Consider the following 11,785-nt stretch of genomic DNA (forward strand, 5'->3'; position numbering starts at 1 on the left):
ATTTTCAAAGACCTTTTGAAATATATATACGTATATGCATTTTTTCCCACCTAAATTGGCGACAGGGTAAAAAATATCCTTTCCATAAATGTCACCGTAAAGTCGAGTTATGTTTCAAGATTAGCATCCTTTTGGCAAGGTAGGGATGGAGAGGGTGGGTAGGTAGGTAGGAGACTGGTACATATCAGGCCATTGCGTTTACTGAGGTTACTTCTACAATACTTCCAGAATCTCTAGGTAGTATCAACAAATGTAGCTAAAAATCTTGCTGCTGCCTCCTACACCTGCTCCTCATTAAAGCATATAATTTCACGTACCTCTCCCTCACCCACCATAACTGAGTCTCGTCCTCTCTCCCAAACCAATGCTCCTAGGACAGTGCTTCCTCCTTTCCTCAGGTGTTTGAAAAATAATAATGTCTAATACTCTAGTATGGCAACTCATGAACAGGTGGGGAAAATTATAGGATAAAGTCCAGTCTAAACACTTAGTTTGTTTACTGTTTCCAAAATTGAGTAAGAAATGTGATCAATGATATAATGTTGAAGTAATATAAAATAAGGCATGCAGAGCCAGAGTTGCTTTGAGCCAAAGCTTACCCTTAAATATTAAATATTCAAATCCTACCCTAGACCACTTGGATGTTTTCCCTGGTCCAAATCCTCACTACATACCTTTGAACAACTCTTAACCTCCGCTGCATTAGGAATCTAACTCTATAAAGATAGGCTGGCTAGATGTGAGGATAGGAAAAAGAGAGGTTAACCGTGTCTCTGATAGATTAAAAAGGAACAGTGGAAATGAAATCTGGAGCTCATTTCCTTAGGGTCTTAAAATATGCCTTACCCAAGCCCAGCTCATTACGAAAAGTTCAAACATGACTATATCCCAAAGTACCTATTGTTCCATAATCTATTACTTTTCCTAAAGCTTTATGGGAACTGTTCCATTTGTGTTTGCATTATAAGAACAACTCTTTACCAGGAGCAAACGCTATTACTTACAGGTGTTTTCCAGACACTATTACCCTGTCATTCTCCAACTTTATACCTATTAACCACTTGTTACAAAGGTAACAAACCATAGCAGGTAGACCCCTCTTCACAGGAAAGGGACACACATGTGTAATGACATATGTGTGTGCCTGGGGCATGTGGCCTGTTCCAGCCTGCGTGGCATCACCCATGTGCACAACACCCACTCATGACACCTCCTTCCTATCTAATTACTATTCTCAAGGGGCTATGAAGAAGACTAAATGAGATTATGGTGGAGTGGTCTACCAAAGAGTGTGAGGTATTCTGGGTTGAATGGAGCAGACTTTGACTAACACATGAACACTGACACAGACCTCAGGCCCTTGAGAGTGATCCTGGCTTGCTGATGGTATGAGCAGAAGTAAAAGCTGGGAATAAAGCAAAATGAGGGTGGCAGTAAGGAGAAAAGGTTAAATTAGACAGTGAAGTAGGAATGCAATCAAATGTTGTGTTTCCGGAAAGAGGCGTTGCCAGTAAGATACAGTCCTAGAAGCATACCAAATACTAAGCAATATTCTACAATCCAAATGCTTTAGTGAAGTGGCTAACATTTATTTTACATTTTATAAACTATATTTTATCCATATTTGTGGCCAAGTTTCAGTTAAAGAGTTTTGTTATTAAGTGATACTTTTAGTCCTATTTCCCCATATAAATATCCCTTCACACCAGATTTCATTCCAAGGATGTTCAAGTGACCTAACAGTTCAGACACTGGCGTGTCCTCTGTGCTCTAGGCACCAGACACACAAAGATGAGGGCATGGCTGAATTTAGATGTCATTACTTAAAATGAAACATGCCACTTAATTTCAACCAACCATAGGAGGCAAAAGAGGAAGAGAGACTGAAAGATCTACCCGGACACCAACAGTGGTTGCCTCTGAGTGATGGAATAAAGGATGACATTTTCTGCCACATTATACTTCTGTACAATGTTCATTCTGGACAGCAGCCAAATTTTCTACAATGATCCACTTGGTTTGGTTTAAATATGGACACAAAAGAACAGGTACTACTGTTGTAGCTGGGAACTTTTATTTGCTAACAGACTGGTTAGGAATTTACTGCAATGAGATTTTGTTGATGTACTTGTGTTAGAAAACGCCTAAGGATCTTTAGTTTAAAACAGACTTTGAACACAGGCATGGACCTTGGAAATAATCCAATGCGACATCCACTTTTTAAAGATGCGAAAATTAAGAGACAGAGAACTGAATGATTTAAGATCACACAAATAGCTTCAAGACTAAAACCCAGGTGTCTTGACTGCCAACTCAGAGCTCCTTCCACGACACCATTTGTTTGAATTATGCTTCTCTCAACCCCACCACAATTGAGTAGCATCTGTGGTGTGTGAGGTGCTACAGGAACACAAAGATGGATCAAACCTAGTCCCCTGGCCTCAGGGAAGACAGTTTTAAAATAAAAGACAAAATGACATGTGTTCTGCTTTCATTATAGAAAACCCTAATAGCTACTGGTGAAAGATAGCATTTGATTTTTTTCCCCAAAAGTGTGCATTCAGTCAGTTAACATTCTGGTACCACTCACAAGCTATAAAGCCTCCATAATTTGGAAGGGAGGTGGTAGGGGAATGAGAGTTACAATAAGTTAACTAACAACCAATTATCCTTAAAACGTTAACTGTGAACTTCACTTCCATTACACATTTCTGTTGTCCTTCTCCAGTAATACGGCCCCCATCCCTTCGAAAGGAGAAGAAATACACTTATTTTTTCATTTGTAGTGGTTCGAAGAACCTGTGATTTAGCTCCAGACTAGAACCCTCCATAAACCATTGCTGATATTCACCTTTCTCCTTTCATGACATTCAAGTTTTTTCTGTCTACTGAGACTTTTAGGGCCAGGTCTGCCATGGCCCTCAATATAGTGGCACAGCCCTGAAAACACACCGAGCTCCCTCCCAGTGGGAGCCCTACTATTTACGGGGCTCTGTCACCCCGTGCCTCAGACGTCCAGGGGAGTTGAGTTCATCACTCCCTTCAATTCCTGTTTATTCTTGCCGTCAAGGTACCTCTACCAAGCGGAATCCTCCTTTCGGCTGTCAGACCAGAGAGTCTTATTCTGACAAAGGGACAGCTGAGCGGGACCTGGGGGATAAGTGAGGGTCGGAGCTTGAGGGGTGGACGCGCGCGAGTGCCAGACTCCCATCAAAGACTGAACCCGGGGAGGAAAGGAACTGGCCCTCCCGCACGCCAAAATAAACCACCACATCATTGAGAAATGGAAACGTTCGCAACAGCAATATTAAAACCACTCACCTGCAAAAAGGCCACCAGCAGCAGCCGCTCCTCGGAACCGCCAAGCCGCCAATACCTCCCAAGACTCATCACTACTGCCGGCATCGACTCTCTTTTCTAGCCCCGGAGCCACAAGGGGCAGGTCCTATGGCTCTGACTATTGGAGGGTCAAGCTGTCACTCATTTAGAGCCCCACCCTACTCCCAGGAACAGGTCGAGGTCTTTTCCGTTTTTCAAATCCCCGGCGTAGAAAGTAAGGCTCTGAATGGCTTGCTGAGGAGACGAGCACACTTTCGGGCCAGTGAGGAGCTAGCTTTGACGCTAGTGGGCGGGCTTCTGCCTAGGGAAGTAGAAAAACAAAGCCGGGAGCGTCGCCACGGCAATTGGAAAACTTCAGGAGCTCTTAAGCGGTCTAGGTGTTAGAAAGTGTTTGGCGTCGTGAAGGAAATACCTGCCAACGTAGAGAAGGGTCGACGGAATCTTGGAAGTGATGAGGTGATGCCTTCCTTTACTCTTGGGAAACTGCAGCCGGCGGATGAAGGTGGGCACTCCTCGCGGAGGAAAGCGCCTGCTTTCCTCATGGTTTTAAGTCCTAAACGGTGATTAAAGCAAAAGCCTTTAAAGTGCCCGATTTATGGGCAGTAACTCGTCCTCACTCTCTCCTAGTGTTGATAATTTTATAGGGATTTCCCCTTAGGCAATCCCCCGAGATTATTTTGGTTGGGGGAAGAACAGTGAACATGGAAGGCACTAAAACCTTATAGAACAGACGAAGAGAGGATGGAGTGATATGAGAATGATAAATTGGGGGGCCACAGTTACTGAACAAGGGAAATCTATGAAAATACTCGAAGCTGGGCACAGGGCCTCGTAAGCTTCTTCAAGTAGGATTGAACTACCACACAAGCCTTTGAAGCATAAAGTGTCAGAACCTTTGGGTGGGTGTGAAAATAATAAGGATTGGTTTGTTTGCCTGACCACATGGGAAATTCTGCTTCTTGATTTCTAAAAGCTGTCCTACCTAGTGTTTAGTATCCTCTTTTGAGTTTTTCCTATTTCATCCTCATAACAAGTCCAGTAGATACGTGATGGCCAAGCAGGTCCTCAGAATAATTAAACATAAATTTGAAAAGCTAATTTCCACATTTTTAACCCTGTGACACATTATGTATTGAATTCGTTAAGATGTAAGCATTGGTAGTTAGTTCTGTATTTCCTTTATTCTTCTTAGAGCATAACAATTCCTCCTAGGATGTCAAAGAACAGACCCTTACTTCTGCGAGAGCACAAATCCAACGCCTGACAGATCCCAGCAGGTGATAGGTACCATCTAGGGACAGTCAAATTAAACTTGTATGGGATTAACTAGAGGTCAGGTCAGAGCAACTGGAGGAGGCAGCTTCTGGTCTTGACTCCCAAGAATGCAGCTTCCAAATCCTATACTCTTACCCACTTCCTCTTCCTTTTCTCTGTACCAGGTGAGGACAAAGTGAAGGGAAACCTTTTCTGCTAGTGTAACATCAAAGCTTCCTACTTAGAGTGCCCACCATCCATACTCTGGAGGATAAAGACAGGATAAAGACAAGTGTCAGTCTTATAGCATTTAGCGATACTTTTCTGGACTTAAGGGCTCACTGGATTTTGTTTTACTGTTATGTATACCTGTGGAATGCTGGTTTGTCACATAGAACATTAACAACATCAAACATCACCTGCCTTTTAGAATCTCCTTGTACAGGTGAGGAATCTGAAATTTAAGAAGTTTATTCAGAATTACTTAGCTGGTTGGGGGCAGAGCCTGGGCAAGGATCCAAGGTTGCTAATTCATAATTCTGGGGAAAATGCTTCCTCTCCTGCTGCCTCTTGCTCCCCCCTAACACACACACACAAAAGCAATATTTTTTTAAATCAAGATTACTAATTTGAAAACTTATTTCCATTGAGACCAGTCATGAAAATTTACTTCTGATGTAGCAAACAGTATAGATAGTATGAAAATAACTCAGGGTCTCAGTTCACTACTTCAGACAACTTTTGGTATAGTCCCACTTTCATCCAAATAAAAAATGAAAATGCAGTAAAGTATTATAGCCATGTTGTCTTTCTTTCTGTTATGTGAGTGTATCAAAAAGTCAATGTTAACACATATAGTACTTTAAGGATTAGTAGCAGATTGTCTTATTCAGGACCTGAATAAAATACAATTTTATGAAAGCCTACATACTGGGCCTAAATTTCACAGCTATTTACACAGGGCCTTTGCAGGTAGGGTTGAGCTGGTCCACCTTGCATCAAAACATCATCCAGAGACCTAGGCTATTCTGCCTTGGCTCTCTCCTTCCCTCCAGCAAACTCCAGAAAGTAGTTGATCCTATATCCCCTTTACAGATTGTCTCCTTGACAATCTTATCGTCATGATCTGGTTGTTTGCTGCTAGTATCTAGCCTCCCACCACACGCTACCGTCTTTCAGGGTCAGATTAAAATATGCTCCCCGTAATCTAGTGTAACAGGCCCAAAGTGTTTGGCTCCCACCTATTGACCTATTCAGTACACGACCCCTCTACTGAAACCAAAAACTGGAAATGCCCTTTGGGATCAGCCATGTAGAACCTTAGAAGAGACTTTGAAGCCATCTGTCCCTTCATTTTACAAGTTAAAACAGAATGCTCATCTCACAGAGTAGTGCAAAGAATAACTGAGGCCATGTTGAAATAGTTTTTTAATCTCTGAAACACCTTACGTCTGCTACTTCCTTGCACTGGGAACTTTGGCACGTTGTCTGACCTCAGCCTGTGTCTTTATCTGTGAAATAGGGATAATATCTAAGTGGCCATTGTGAAAATTATATGAGATAATGCAGGATGTACCTGGCACAAGGAAAGTGTTCAGTAAATGGTAGTTATTCTTAACTACAGTAATGATAAATGTAAAGTGTTTTAACTACTTACACGTACTCTTGTTTTAAGAACTCAAGAAAGTCTAGGCCTTGTGCTTTCCTCCCCTTTCCCTGCTCTCTACTCACATGGAGACCTGGCCTCCTGCAGAGATTACAGGACAGGAATTTCCTTAGTTATCTTGCTGCCACCCAGAGAGGTGACTGTCAAGATGTGAATGCCAAAGAGAGTACAGATGCACTGCGGGGCTGGGAGCCTCTGGTATTGGGAAGTCTGAACTATATGAAATTTCCCTACTGTACAACATGGAGCATCAAGGGGTGAATGAAGTTGTCATAATTTCTCCTTGTGGAGTTGTTTTTCAAATGCTATATCAGATTTATGTATTATACTTTATATTAAAAATATTATGTTTATTGCATAAGGCTTAGAAAAGAAAAAATTTTAAACACCCACATTCCTACCACTTAGAATTTATTGTTAATTTTTATTTCCTTCTATTTTTTCCCTATAAATCAACTATTTTAAAAAGACAGGAATCCGGGCTTCCCTGGTGGCGCAGTGGTTGAGAGTCCGCCTGCCGGTGCAGGGGACACACGGGTTTGTGCCCTGGTCCGGGAGGATCCCACATGCTGTGGAGTGGCTGCGCCTGTGAGCCATGGCCGCTGAGCCTGCACGTCTGGAGCCTGTGCTCCGCAGTGGGAGAGGCCACAACAATGAGGCCCTCGTACCGCAAAGGGAAGAAAGAGAAAGGAAAAAAAAAAAACAAAAAGGACAGGAATCTGTAGTATATATACTGGTTCATGGCAATATTTACTTAATTCATTATGAACATCTCCTCATGTCATTTAATATTCTTCTTCGATTAAAATTCCATCAGGTGACTGTGCCTTTGGGTATTATGTCTCACAATTCAACCAGTTTCCTACTCTTGGGCGTTGAGGTTGTTTCAGTTTCTTTGAAAGATTCAGGGACGTAAATGGGCTGCTGCTTTCCTTAAATGACAGGGTGCTCTGGGAATGTCTGTTGAACCAAAGGTACTGGCTGCTGGCCTTCTCTGCAGAGAGGCTGATAAAGTCGCCAGGCATTCTTTTCTCTGTGGCCTGGAATTGCAGAGCTAAGAAAGCCAGGGAAGCCTGAAAGCTCCTGTAGGGTAGCCCCTTCACCCCTGCTCCCCCCAGAGTTTCCTGCTTTTCAACCTGAAGAAAAGGTATTGAGGTGAAAGAAATTGAGGGAGGGGTTGGAAATCAGGGCTCAATTAATAAAACCTCACAAAACTGCTGGCATATGTGTCTCCAATTTACAGGTGAGGAAAGTAAGGCACAGAGACAATCTGTGCAAACCTGCACAGCTACTTAGAGAGTCCGAGTTTGACTTGGTTCTGAAATTTGAACTCTCCCCACCATGCTTCCTACTTCTAAAAACGGATGGCTATAACTTCATTCTTCTTTTTTTTTTTTTTCTGTGAGAAATTTGTTGTCAGTCTCCTAAGATTTATTGGTTATCTGCTTCCTTAAAAAAAAAATTCCCTCCTGACTGTCCAAGGATTTCTTCTGCCTCTGGATTTCCCAAGTTGGCTCCCTCTTTGCCAAAAGAATATATCCTCATTCTTTGATAAAGAATCAGACAACTTAGCTTTTGTTCACCCCTGCCTAACATTTGCTAGTTTTCTTACCAAAGTGTCCTCACTGTATGCCTTGGAAGGTCAAACTCATAAAAGGAATTTCTCATAAAGCCTGCATAAAGTTAACAATGTTACACATAGTTCCTTAGCTTTGGGGATTTATAAAGTATGACTATATAGAGAGCAATAAGTCTGTTTTTCTGGTTTGGTTATAACCTGGTTCTAAAGGAATTTCTAAAAGAGGCTTTACAAAATTGTTTAGAGCCATGCAGCATCATTAAAATGGGTGTATAACCTACCAATATGACACTTTTAAGGCAGTAACACATATTTGGAAGTGTAATTTCTGGAATGTTTTGTTAAAGGCTCTATATATAATCTAATCAGAATCAGTTTCAATCAAGAAGATACCTTTTCTCGCTCTCTTTTTTTTTTTTTTTAGTATTTATTTGGCTGTGCTGGGTCTTAGTTGCAGCACACGGGATCTTTGTTGCGGCGCACGGGCTTCTCTCTAGTTGTGGCACGGGGGCTCCAGAGCGTGAAGTCTCAGTAGTTAGTTGTCCCAGGCATGTGGGATCTTAGTTCCCCAACCAGGGATCGAACCCGTGTCCCCTACACTGGAAGGCAGATTCTTAACCACTGGACCACCAGGGAAGTCCCAAGAAGATACCTTTTTTCCATCCTCCCTGCCCCACCCCCCATACTATACCAGTACCCTAGCCCAGACTACCATCACCTCTTCCATGGATTTTCTCAGTAGCTTCCTAACAAATCTTCCTGAATCCACTTTTGCTCTCTTTTAGCCAGGCAGGGTGATCTTTGTGATCATGGTACAGCTAACCCCCTCCTTCCCCCAGCTTGAAACACTGCAATAGCTTCCCACTGTCCCTGGTATTGGCCTTCTTTCCTCTTCCCTATGGCCATTAGACCTTGGCACAAACATTTTCCCTACCTAGAATGCTCTTCCTTTCCAGGTAGTTAAAGCGCAGAATAAGAACCCAATTTTCCTAATTCCCAGGCTGAATCTCTAATGTAAATGTGTTCCTGGGGATTAGTTGTTGTCCAGCAGGGGGAAAACATGATTTGGAGGTTCAAAGGAAATTCAGTAGCGCAGGGGTTAAGAGTGTGGGCTTTGGGGCCAGTCCGCCTGGGTTCCAGTCCAGTACTAACCATATGATCTTGGGCAAATTTTTTTTTTTAACACCCTTGCCTTATTTCTTCTGTTGTATAATGGGCCATGGTAAGGTTATCTACCTCATAAAGCTATATTGTTTAAATAAGTTAACACATGGAAAGAGCTCAGTAAATTTTAACTTTAACAATAGTCTCAACAATAGATTAAGGGCCCAATATAATTTCTTATGTAGAGAGTAAAATCAACTTTGTTAATTTTCTCTTGTTTTCTTCTGGGGAAAAACAGATATAGCAAGCAACTGGGAGGCCCTCCTAGGGCAGCGGAAGGCTGGTCCTAGCAGATAAGGCTTCAGGGTCTGCACTATGTAGGGAAAGACACATGATTACGTAGTCAAAACAGGTGCCAGGCCACAAATGCTAGTGAGCTAACATGAAGCCTAAGGGATTTAAAAAATACACAAGGAAAAATAAATTAAAGAAATCTAAAATAGTATAAAAAAATCACAATAGCGGACAAAAGATAATCTGTTTACAGATGAAATCATTTTCAGCTTCTAAACTAAGCCCTGTCATATAAAATATCTTTTCCATGTATAATAAACATTTTGGAGGCTACCTGAGGTCCCAGAATTTTTTTCCAGAATGTTCTATGGTAGCTTTGAGATCTGTCATTTCTAGCTACTTCTAGGTACTATTTTGTACCTAGAAGAGAGAAGCTACTTTACCTGTAGACTGTTACTCCAGCTTGAATGAGACAAAGTTCTTTATATTCCCCATTTAAATCCGTACAGAATCCTTATTAAATAAATTTAGAAAATAGTTTGACTGCCTTCACTTATTAGTGAGTTTTCAAGTGAAGAATAATGAGAGTACAGAATTTGTTACCAGTTTGATAACCATCAGTGACTTCCGGCCACTGGAGTGTTGGTCTCTTTATGCCAGTTGAGTCTCCTAACTAGTCTCTGCCATCATCTCTCTGTGAGGTCAGATAAGAGGAACAGGTAAGTCTCCTGTCAGTAGCCACAGGATATAAAAATTAGCAAGAAAGGCTATTCTCATACGTGGTGTTCTGTAGACTGTTATTAGACTTACGAGTAATGGCAGAGGCTCTAACACTTGATGGTTCTTGGAGAGATGATGGGCTGAAACTCTGGTTGTTGTGATCCATGATTATTCAGTGACAGCTGGAGCAGAGAACTGCAATGCCAAATGACCTACATTTCTTCACCTTCGAAACTTTAAGCAATTATATAAAGGCCAAGCAGCTATAGCTTGCTAAAACTTCCCTACTGTTGAAAATTATTTTTAGGACCATTAGGAAAAAACCTATGTTCTCAGATTCAAAGTCAGTTATATTAGGCAAAATATTAATAACGGACCAACTTTTAACAAAATATTATGGTAAATATTTCATTTTTTATCCAAAACTGGTAACTGTTGCTTTATATATATATATATTCCTCTTTGCCTAAACACATATATTTCTTTATGCTTTGTTGCTTCTCTACCTTCTCTAAAATGGGTGACAAAGAAGGACAAAAAAAGGAAAAGGAAGAAGGAGAAAATAAGTAAAACCTTCAGAAATGCACAGGTCTGGTCCCAACCAGCAAATCAATCCAAAAAGTAACCAATTATTCATTGAATGAAGGAAGAGAATTAACAATATTATTAATGCCTACCATAAGCTGTGCCAGGAGCAAGAGATATTAAGATACATGAAACATGATCTTTATCCTCCAGGAGCATGGCCCAGTAAGAGCAAAACCAACTCATGAACTATGAATCACGGTCCAACAAATACATGTGCAAGTGCAATCATTGAGGACTCACAGGGTGTTTTGGTTGGATGGGGGAGGGGGAGTTCTAGGGGCTGGGGGTGAGAAGAGTTGGCAGGGATGTGAGAATTATAGATACATAATGGAAGAGGTAAAGTCTGAGCAATGTTAAGAAATGAGTAGACTTCCAGCAAGAATCCAAAACTGGATGTGGTGATAGTTGCACAATTGTATTAAACTCGCTGAAACTCATTTGGATTATATGCTAAAAATGGGTAACTTTTATGGTATATAAATTATATCTCAAACTGTTTTTTTTTTTTTTTTTCTTAAGAACACTGGCTTTAGAAACAGACACATGTGGACAGATTCCTGCAATTGGCTTGTTTCAGAGAGAAAGTGCATGAATGATCTTATTTGTAAAGCCACTGCCTTTGCCCGATAGACCTCAGGGTCTAGTGCTGCCTGTCTGGGTGGATAGTCAGTCTGTCTAGGTCTGGGGATGGTATTAAGAAGCTTATTGTTGCCTCATACTTGAGCCACATTATCCAACAACTTTATCATGCATACAGCTGATATTCTACTTCCTACCTTTATGACACCTATTTCTTTCCATACTTAGTTACCAATTTTACAACTTTGGACTGGTGAAAAATTTATGTCGAACTAAATTTAGACTGATAGAAAAGTTGCTGGAATAGTACAGAGTTTCATGTATCCTTCACCCAGCTTCCCCTAATGTTAACATCTGACATAAGCATACTACAATCGTCAGAATCAGGAAATTAACATTGGTACAGTACTACTAGCTAAACTGAAGACGTTATACAAATTTTGCCACTAATTTCCCACTAATGTCCCTTTTCTATTCCAGCATCTTATCTAGGATCTCACATTGCATTTAGTTGTTAGTTATCCTTGGTGCCCTGAGGTCTGCAATAGCTCCTCAGTCTTTCCTTGTCCTTCATGACCTTGATATTCTTGAAGAGTGTAGATGATTTTGCCAAATGTCTCTCAATTTGAGTTTGCCTAATGTTTTTTCATGATTGAACTCAG

General features: G+C 41.2%; 1 protein-coding gene across 1 annotated transcript in view; it reads right to left on the reverse strand.

The window, feature by feature from the left end:
* The window catches only part of BPGM (bisphosphoglycerate mutase), a 32,010-nt gene extending 28,588 nt beyond the window's left edge, over window positions 1-3,422 (reverse strand). The window contains exon 1 of the mRNA XM_082661861.1: window positions 3,322-3,422. The gene's annotated coding sequence lies outside the window, so the exon portion shown is untranslated. The remainder of the gene's footprint in view (window positions 1-3,321) is intronic.
* Window positions 3,423-11,785: the final 8,363 nt, after the last annotated feature.

Source organism: Grampus griseus (assembly GCF_964374135.1).
Source record: "Grampus griseus genome assembly, chromosome: 9".
Taxonomy (NCBI): domain Eukaryota; kingdom Metazoa; phylum Chordata; class Mammalia; order Artiodactyla; family Delphinidae; genus Grampus; species Grampus griseus.